This window comes from Aulostomus chinensis, chromosome 1, assembly GCF_037954235.1.
Source record: "Aulostomus chinensis isolate RoL2024-O1b breed Wild chromosome 1, RoL_Achi_v1.0, whole genome shotgun sequence".
NCBI lineage: Eukaryota > Metazoa > Chordata > Actinopteri > Syngnathiformes > Aulostomidae > Aulostomus > Aulostomus chinensis.
In genome coordinates, this window is record NC_141320.1 from 35,438,050 (window position 1) to 35,448,994 (window position 10,945).

A 10,945-nucleotide genomic window follows, 5' to 3' on the forward strand; every position below is an offset into this window, starting at 1 on the left:
CTTACTAACTGACTGTCAGCATCACTTTGAGGTTGTTCGAAACTCTTACTACATTACTGTAAGCATCACTGAGTTTCTTAGCAACTATCACTACATTACTGTTAGCGACATCTTGAGTTCATTAGCAATTCTTCCGACATCACTGTCGCAATATTTTGAGGTTCGTAGCAACTTTTACGACATTACTGTCGCATTATTTTGAGGTTCGTAGCAACACTTACTACATGACTGTCAGCATCACTTTGAGGTTATTCGAAAGTTTCACTCCATTACTGTTAGCATCATTTTGAGTTCATTAGCAATTCTTACGACATCACTGTCGCATCATTTTGAGATCATTAGCAATTCTTCCGACTTCACTGTCGCAATATTTTGAGTTTCGCAGCAACTCTTACTACATGACTGTCAGCATCACTTTGAGGTTATTCGAAAATTTCACTCCATTACTGTTAGCATCATTTTGAGTTCATTAGCAATTCTTACTACATCACTGTCGCATCATTTTCAGATCATTAGCAATTCTTCTGAAATCACTGTCACATTATTTTGAGGTTCGTAGCAACTCTTACTACATTATTGTTGCATTATTTTAAGGTTCGTAGCAACTCTTACTACATTACTGTCAGCATCACTTTGAGTTTATTAGCAACTATCACTACATTACTGTTAGCATCATCTTGAGTTCATTAGCAATTCTTCCGACATCACTGTCGCAATATTTTGAGGTTCGTAGCAACTTTTACTACATTTCTTTCGCATTATTTTGAGGTTTGTAGCAACACTTACTACATGACTGTCAGCATCACTTTGAGGTTATTCGAAAGTTTCACTCCATTACTGTTAGCATTATTTTGAGTTCATTAGCAATTCTTACTACATCACTGTTGCATCATTTTCAGATCATTAGCAATTCTTCCGACATCACTGTCGCATTATTTTGAGGTTCGAAGCAACTCTTACTACATGACTGTCGGCATCACTTTGAGGTCATTAGCAACTATCACTACATTACTCTTAGCATCATTTTGAGTTCATTAGCAATTCTTACTCCATCACTGTCGCATCATTTTGAGATCATTAGCAATGCTTCCAACATCACTGTCGCATTGTTTTGAGGTTACTAGCAACTCTTACTACATGACTGTCAGCATCACTTTGAGGTTATTCGAAACTTTCACTCCATTACTGTTAGCATTATTTTGAGTTCATTAGCAATTCTTCCAACATCATTTTCGCAATATTTTGAGGTTCGTAGCAACTCTTACTACATTACTGTTGCATTATTTAAAGGTTCGTAGCAACTCTTACTACATTACTGTCAGCATCACTTTGAGTTTATTAGCAACTATCACTACATTACTGTTAGCATCATTTTGAGTTTATTAGCAATTCTTACGACATCACTGTAGCATTAAATTGAGTTTAGTAGCAACTCTTACTCCTCCTGGAACCGTCACCTTACCGTGATGGAGGAGTTTGAGTGCCCTAGTGACCCTAGGAGCAATGCTGTCGGGGGCATTTTTCCCCTGGTAGGGTCACCCAAGGCAGACTGGTCCTAGGCGAAGGGCCAGACAAAGAACGGTTCAACAGACCCTTCATGGAAAAACCAGCAAGTGCTACATGTACCCTGCTCGGAGGGGCACTGGGGCCCCGCCCTTGAGCCAGGCCCAGGGTGGCGGCTCGAAGGCGAGCGCCTGGTGTCCGGGCCTTGGTCCGCGGGGCCCGGCCAGGCCCAGCCCGAAGAGGAGACACAGGCACGTCCTCCCTTGGACTCACCACTCATCGGGGGAACCGGAGGGGTCCAGTGCAATGTGGTTTGGGTGGCAGTTTCAGGCGGGTGCCTCGGCTGTCTGAACCACAGACATGGAAGCTGGCTTTTGGGACATGGAACGTTACCTCTCTGGTGGGGAAGGAGCTGGAGCTGGTGGAAGAGGTTGAGTGTTACCGGCTAGATATAGTCGGCCTCACCTCGACATATAGCTCTGGGTCCGGAACCCGAGTCCTTGAGAGGGGTTGGACTTTCTCTTTTGCTGGAGTTGCTCCGGGTGAGAGGCAGAGGGCGGGGGTGGGCTTTTTGGTTGCCCCTCGACTCTCTGCCTGTACGTTGGGGTTTACCCCCGTGGACGAAAGGGTTGCTTCCCTGCGCCTTCGGGTCGGGGAACGGGTCCTGACTGTGGTCTGCGCATATGCGCCGAACACTAGTTCAGAGTACCCACCCTTTTTGGAGTCCTTGGGAAGGGTACTGGATGGTGCCCCGGCTGGGGACTCCATTGTCCTACTGGGAGACTTCAACGCTCACGTGGGCAACGACAGCGTGACCTGGAGAGGTGTGATTGGGAGGAACGGCAGGCTCGACCTGAACCCGAGTGGTGTTCAGTTATTGAACTTCTGTGCAAGTCGCAGTTTGGCCATAACGAACACCATGTTCGGGCATAAGGATGCCCACATTGCACATGGCACCAGGACACCCTAGGTCGCAGGTCTATGATCGATTTTATAGTCGTATCATTTGACCTGCGACCGCATGTTCTGGACACTCGGGTGAAGAGAGGAGCTGAGCTGTCAACTGATCACCACCTGGTGGTGAGATGGATCAGATGGCAGGGGAAGATGCCGCGCAGACCTGGCAGGCCCAAACGAGTAGTGAGGGTTTGTTGGGAACGCCTGGCAGAAGAACCAGTCAGAACGATCTTTAACTCCCACCTCCGGCAGAGCTTTGATCACATCACGGGGGTAGTGGGGGACATTGAGTCCGAATGGGCCATGTTCCGCTCTGCCATTGTTGAGGCGGCTGCTGTGAGCTGTGGCCGCAACGCTGCTGGGGCCGGCCGCGGGGGTAATCCTCGAACACGCTGGTGGACACCAGAGGTGAGGGGAGCCGTCAGGCTGAAGAAGGAGGCTTACAGGGCATGGCTGGCCTGTGGGTCTCCAGAGGCAGCTGACCGCTACCGGCAGGCCAAACGGTGTGCAGCTGTGGCGGTCGCCAAAGCAAAAACGCGGGCGTGGGAAGAGTTCGGTGAGGCCATGGAGAACGACTATCGGTCAGCTCCAAAAAGGTTCTGGCAAACCGTCCGTCGCCTCAGTGGGGGAAGGCGGCAACTTGCCCACACTGTTTACAGTGGGGGTGGGAGGCTGCTGACGTCAACTGGGGAGATAATTGGGCGGTGGAAGGAATACTTTGAGGAACTCCTCAATCCCACCAGCACGTACTCCGTGGAGGAGACCGAGTCTGGGGAGTGCTTGGGGGGGGGTCGTCCAATCTCCGGGGAAGAAGTCGCCGAGGCAGTTAAACAACTCCGCGGTGGCAGAGCCCCGGGGTTGGATGAGATTGTTCGAAACTCTTACTACATGACTGTCAGCATCACTTTGAGGTTGTTCGAAACACTTACTACATTTCTGTAAGCATCACTGAGTTAATTAGCAACTATAACTACATTACTGTTAGCATCATTTTGAGTTCATTAGCAATTCTTCCGACATCACTGTCGCAATATTTTGAGGTTCGTAGCAACTTTTACTACATGACTGTCAGCATCACTTTGAGGTTATTCGAAACTTTCACTCCATTACTGTAAGCATCATATTGAGTTCATTAGCAATTCTTACTACATCACTGTCGCATCATTTTGAGATCATTAGCAATTCTTCTGACATCACTGTCGCATTATTTTGAGGTTCGTAGCAACTCTTACTACATTACTGTCAGCATCACTGAGTTTATTACCAACTATCACTACATTACTGTTAACATCATTTTGAGTTCATTAGCAATTCTTCCGACATCACTGTCGCATTATTTTGAGGGTCGTAGCAACTCTTACTACATTACTGTTAGCATCATTTTGAGGTTAGAAGCAACTGTTACTACATGACTGTCAGCTTCACTTTGAGGTTGTTCGAAACTCTTACTACATTACTGTAAGCATCACTAAGTTAATTAGCAACTATCACTACATTACTGTTAGCATCATTTTGAGTTCATTAGCAATTCTTCCGACATCACTGTCGCAATATTTTGAGGTTCGTAGCAACTTTTACTACATTACTGTCGCATTATTTTGAGGTTCGTAGCAACACTTACTACATGACTGTCAGCATCACTTTGAGGTTATTCGAAACTTTCACTCCATTACTGTTAGCATCATTTTGAGTTCATTAGCAATTCTTACTACATCACTGTCGCATCATTTTGAGATCATTCGCAATTCTTCTGACATCACTGTCACATTATTTTGAGGTTCGTAGCAACTCTTACTACATTATTGTTGCATTATTTAAAGGTTCGTAGCAACTCTTACTACATTACTGTCAGCATCACTGAGTTTATTACCAACTATCACTACATTACTGTTAACATCATTTTGAGTTCATTAGCAATTCTTCCGACATCACTGTCGCATTATTTTGAGGTTCGTAGCAACTCTTACTACATTACTGTTAGCATCATTTTGAGGTTAGAAGCAACTGTTACTACATGACTGTCAGCTTCACTTTGAGGTTGTTCGAAACTCTTACTACATTACTGTAAGCATCACTAAGTTAATTAGCAACTATCACTACATTACTGTTAGCATCATTTTGAGTTCATTAGCAATTCTTCCGACATCACTGTCGCAATATTTTGAGGTTCGTAGCAACTTTTACTACATTACTGTCGCATTATTTTGAGGTTCGTAGCAACACTTACTACATGACTGTCAGCATCACTTTGAGGTTATTCGAAACTTTCACTCCATTACTGGTAGCATCAGTTTGAGTTCATTTGCAATTCTTACTACATCACTGTCGCAACATTTTGAGATCATTAGCAATTCTTCTGACATCACTGTCGCATTATTTTGAGGTTCGTAGCAACTCTTACTACATTACTGTTGCATTATTTTGAGGTTCGTAGCAACTCTTACTACATTACTGTCAGCATCACTTGGAGTTTATTAGCAACTATCACTACATTACTGTTCGCATCATTTTGAGTTTATTAGCAATTCTTACGACATCACTGTAGCATTAAATTGAGATCATTAGCAATTCTTCTGACATCACTGTCGCACTATTTTGAGGTTCGTAGCAACTCTGACTACATTACTGTTGCATTATTTAAAGGTTCGTTGCAACTCTTACTACATTACTGTAAGCATCACTGAGTTTGTTAGCAACTATCACTACGTTACTGTTAGCATTGTTTTGAGTTCAATAGCAATTCTTACGACATCACTGTCGCATCATTTTTAATTTACTCGCAACTCAAACCACATGACTGTCAGCATCACTTTGAGGTCATTCGAAACTTTCACTCCATTACTGTTAGCATCATTTTGAGTTCATTAGCAATTCTTACTACATCACTGTCGCATTATTTTGAGGTCCGTAGCAACTCTTACTACATCACTGTCAGCATCACTTTGAGGTTGTTCGAAACACTTACTACATGAATGTCAGCATCACTTTGAGTTCATTAGCAACTATCACTACATTACTGTTAGCATCATTATGAGGTTAGTTGCAACTCTTACTAAATGACTGTCAGCATCACTTTGAGGTTGTTCCAAACACTTACTACATTACCGTAAGCATCACTGAGTTAATTAGCAACTATCACTACATTACTGTTAGCATCATTTTGAGTTCATTAGCAATTCTTCCGACATCACTGTCGCAATATTTTGAGGTTCGTAGCAACACTTACTACATGATTGTCAGCATCACTTTGAGGTTGTTCCAAACACTTACTACATTACCGTAAGCATCACTGAGTTAATTAGCAACTATCACTCCATTACTGTTAGCATCATTTTGAGTTCATTAGCAATTTTTACTACATCACTGTTAGCGTCATTTTGACTTCATTAGCAATTCTTACTACATCACTGTCGCATTATTTTGAGGTTCAAGCAACTCTTACTACATGATTTTCAGCATCACTTTGAGGTTGTTCGAAACACGTACTGCATTACTGTAAGCATCACTGAGTTGATTAGCAACTTTAAGTACATCACTGTTAGCGTCATTTTGACTTCATTAGCAATTCTTACTACATCACTGTCGCATCATTTTGAGATCATTAGCAATTCTTCCGACATCACTGTCGCATTATTTTGAGGTTCGAAGCAACTCTTACTACATGACTGTCGGCATCACTTTGAGGTCATTAGCAACTATCACTACATTACTCTTAGCATCATTTTGAGTTCATTAGCAATTCTTACTCCATCACTGTCGCATCATTTTGAGATCATTAGCAATGCTTCCAACATCACTGTCGCATTGTTTTGAGGTTACTAGCAACTCTTACTACATGACTGTCAGCATCACTTTGAGGTTATTCGAAACTTTCACTACATTACTGTTAGCATCACTTTGAGATCATTAGCAACTATCACTACATTACTCTTAGCATCATTTTGAGTTCATTAGCAATTCTTACTCCATCACTGTCGCATCATTTTGAGATCATTAGCAATGCTTCCAACATCACTGTTACATTATTTTGAGGTTCGTAGCAACTCTTACTACATGACTGTCACTATCACTTTGAGGTTTTCCGAAACATTTACTATATTACTGAAAGCATCACTGAGTTTATTAGCAACTATCACTACATTACTCTTAGCATCATTTTGAGATCATTGGCAATTCTTCCGACATTACTTTCGCATTATTTTGCGTTCATTAGCAATTCCTACGACATCACTGTAGCATTATTTTGAGGGTAGTAGCAACTCTGACTACATGACTTTCAGCATCATTTGAAATTGTTCGAAACACGTACTGCATTACTGTAAGCCTCACTGAGTTTATTAGCAACTATCACTACATTACTGTTAGCATCATTTTGTGTTCATTAGTGATTCTTACGACATCACTGTCACATCATTTTGAGATCATTAGCAATTCTTCCGACATCACTGTCGCATTATTTGGAGGTTCGTAGCAACTCTTACTACATTACTGTTGCATTGTTTTGAGGTTAGTAGCAACTCTTAGTACATGACTGTCAGCATCACTTTGAGGTTATCCGAAACATTTACTATATTACTGAAAGCATCACTGAGTTTATTAGCAACTATCACTACATTACTCTTAGCATCATTTTGAGATCATTAGCAATTCTTCCGACATTACTTTCGCATTATTTTGCGTTCATTAGCAATTCCTACGTCATCACTGTAGCATTATTTTGAGGGTAGTAGCAACTCTTACTACATGACTTTCAGCATCATTTGAAATTGTTAGAAACACGTACTACATTACTGTAAGCCTCACTGAGTTTATTAGCAACTATCACTACATTACTGTTAGCATCATTTTGAGTTCATTAGCAATTCTTCCGACATCACTGTAGCATTATTTTGTGGTTAGTAGCAACTCTTACTACACGACTGTCAGCATCACTTTGAGTTTATTAGCAACTATCACTACATTACTGTTAGCATAATTTTGAGTTCATTAGCAATTCTTATGACATCACTGTCGCATCATTTTGAGATCATTAGCAATTTTTACAACATCATTGTAGCATTATTTTGAGGTTATTAGCAACTCTTCCTCCATTACTGTTAGCATCATTTTGAGTTCATTAGCAATTCTTCCGACATCACTGTAGCATTATTTTGAGGTTTTGAGGTACCTTTGTTTGTAACCTTTCTGCTGACCAGCGAGACGCCACCACGCACGGCTGTCAGCTCCGTGAAGGAGGGAGAGGAAGTGGAAAGGACGGAGAAGGGTCGGACCAGGTCTACTTCTAGGTGACCACTCACTATCGTCTGCCACACTGCCCCTCACGGTGGGGAGTGTAGCGCCATCCTGCCACAGTACATTTGTTTCATTCTTTTGCTCTTGCACTTTCATTAAAATGGACTTGACTTGAGAACGTTTTGTTTCAAAATATAGATGAATTCCCAGATTTATAGGTAGCATGAGTATGAAGTTGCACTTGCACCCGGTGGGAAAATGTCCTCTGCATTTGACTCTAACTATGTAGGAGCAGTGGTAGCAGTGTCAGCCTGGGGGCTTGGTCAAGATCAATGACAGGAGTAGCAGACAGGTAATATCCATAGCATGCATGTTGTTTGAGAGGAGTAAGGGTACACTGTTGGTCTCTCACCTGATGCGCTGTCATCAGCACAAATGATCTGTTCCTAAACATCAAAATCTACCATCCCCCCTGATTGTTTTTTACAACTGGAGTACTGGTTAACACTTTAGAAAGCCTTCATTCAGAGCTGTGAAGAACCTTGAACCTGATATCCCAGACATCAAAGTGGGCCACTAACTGGCCAGATGAAGCTATGCTAGGCTGCTGTACTCTGAAGAGCTAAAGTAGCAGCTTCTGAGAGGGATGCTAACCTGGATGTGTTCATCTCCTACTTTAATATCAGCGGCCCAACTTGGAGCTCTGACAGCCTCCAGCTTGTTGTTCCTGTTTCTGCTTCAGTCAACAGGGAACTCCAACCTGCAATAGAATCTTCAACAACAATGGAATAGAAAAGTGAGGAAGAAAAACTAGAATAAACTTACAAAGCTGAGAAATGTTCATGAAGAAGAAAGGCACACGTTATGATTGAGGCCAGAAACTAAAACTCCACACCAAATGTACTTTGACTTGTAGGATAATGAACTTGAATGTGTTGAAACAGCAGATCAATGAATCCACTACCACACAACAAGATGATGACCCCCTACCACAAGATGGCGTCACAGATCCTGACGGTCTGTGCAGGAAACATCGAGCAAAACATTACAACAAAGCTCCTGTTGTTCCCTCCAGGAAAAACTGTGGCTCTGATGAGAAGAAGGATCCCAGCGTCCTCTGAGGATCCATGGCCGCACCATTGGGTAGAAGGACGATGGGGTCGGCACCAGGAGGAACCCTGGTGTCTCCGATGCAGGGAAGATGGAGCAGTGAAGAGGCCACATTGTGGCGTCCTAAAGAGGACATTTGGTGGAGCCTGAGACAGCAAACATCACGCCCCCTTCATCAGAAGAACCACAGCACCAGAAGAAAGAATCACGGCAGTGACGACAGGGAGGATCAGGGTGACCTCCTCACCTCCACCTTTGAACCTTCAAATGAACTTTAAAAAGCTTTAGAGTGGAGAAGGATTTTAAAACCTTTCTTTGTTTTTTCCTTTCATTCTCATTTGTGTGATTGTCTGATTTATTAGAAATAAACACTGTCTGCTGGGTTTACATTGACTGTGATTCTCTTTTTGCATGCAAGTTGAAAGTTCTGCCAATAAAAACCACAAGTATTTGAAGACCAAAGGAAGAACCCCCAAAGTCAGGACCCTGAGATCAAAGTGAGAGCTCTGATCTCAGAGGTCTAGGATATTTCCCATCCCATGGCCCTTCAAATAAGAGCCCTGTGTCTCTGTCTCAAAGTTTTCAACCATATTTGTTTGTTAAATTAAAACCAGACGACCACTGTGGTCCTTTTTACACGGTAAGTAAAGCACAGATGCCCTGGTGGACCTGTTGGCACCCTGGACTTTGAATCCAGTGACCTGAGTCCAAGTCTCAGTTCCAGCAGGTTTTAGCAGGTTTCCTGCAGCCTTCAGCAGAGCTGCCATGTTTCTCTGTAGAGAACTAAGTGATGCTCTCAGCAGGTTGAGGGCACCACCAACAAGTGAGGTATGAACCTCTGACTTCCTTCTTGTCAAACAGGAAACTCCTAATACGTCATTTGAGTAAAGTACCTCATATTCCTGACATCCAAGTAGTAGTGAAGTGGAGGAAGAAGGTAGGAGATCTCCAACAGGATCCTTCTTCCCTCTGTCCTCCTTGATCTCATGGATCACCACAGTCAAGGGGAGACCCAAGCTCCCGGATGGATCTGGCACTCAGGAACTGCTGAGTTTTCCAGTGGACTTTGTTCCATCCATGGTTCAGGAACAGGACTCCTCCTGGTTAACCTGGTATCTTTCCACCCAACTGTGGGTTCTTGGAGAATTTTTCATGTCATGTCAAGAAATCAGGCTGGTGGGTTTTTCAATGAGAGAAATTCTGGTGACTTAATTAAGTGGCATGTTTGTTGAAGCAGTAATTAACTGATAAATTAAGGAAGGCCTGGCCAGTCTTTGCTCCCAGGTCATACGATGGAGTTAGAAAGTCCTGAATAAATCTGGAGTTCCATGATTTCCTTGTGGTTCATGATCCTTTTGCCAATGTAGTCTGGAACAAGAGCAAGATGAACCTCCAAATATCAACAGGTTGATTGCAGGTGATGTCAAGTGGTATTTTGAGGAACGTCCTCCTTGTGTTTGGTTCCATGGTGGAATGGTGAGCCCTCTGGACTCTGGATCCAGTGATCCCAGTTCAAGTCTTGGTGGGACCTTCCTGTCTGGAAGGTGTCCCATGTAACAAACTGATCAAGAGATGCAATGTGGTTCTAATGTTCTGGTTCATTTCTTGTCCTTTAGAAAAATGAAAATCATTTCTTACTGCCATAAACTCAGACTGTGTGTTTAATGTTAACAATAAATGCAACAACTAAGGAGCCAGTAGCTCCTGTGGAAAAAATTCTACTTTGTCAGTCAATTAATTCAGTCTGCAACTGTCAGTGTCTGTCAGGATGGCCGAGCGGTCTAAGGCGCTGCGTTCAGGTCGCAGTCTCTCCTGGAGGTGTGGGTTCAAATCCCACTTCTGACAAAGGACATTTTCTCCACATTCCTATGCATCCACAGTGGTACATTCCAAACCCAGTTGAAGCTGCTCTCCACTGATGGGAGTGAGTGGTTGAACTGGCAGCAGAGGAGGCAAAGGAGCTTCCCTGTGATGTCCCAACATCGCCTGGTTTCCTCCAACATGGAGCAGCCACCAAACTCTAACTTCAATGTTGGATCAAAGTCTGCTGAAGAAATGTGTTTTCTTTTAATTCACATTTTGTCCATTAACTTCATCATCAGAGACTCCATCTCATCACATGACTAAAGTCTGGGTTCTGTAT

The 10,945-nt window shown here is 43.0% G+C and overlaps 1 non-coding gene across 1 annotated transcript; it reads left to right on the forward strand.

Annotated features, from left to right (window-relative positions):
• Window positions 1-10,564: 10,564 nt before the first annotated feature.
• Window positions 10,565-10,647, forward strand: trnal-cag (transfer RNA leucine (anticodon CAG)). The gene has a single exon. It is a non-coding gene; the product is annotated as a tRNA-Leu (tRNA).
• Window positions 10,648-10,945: the final 298 nt, after the last annotated feature.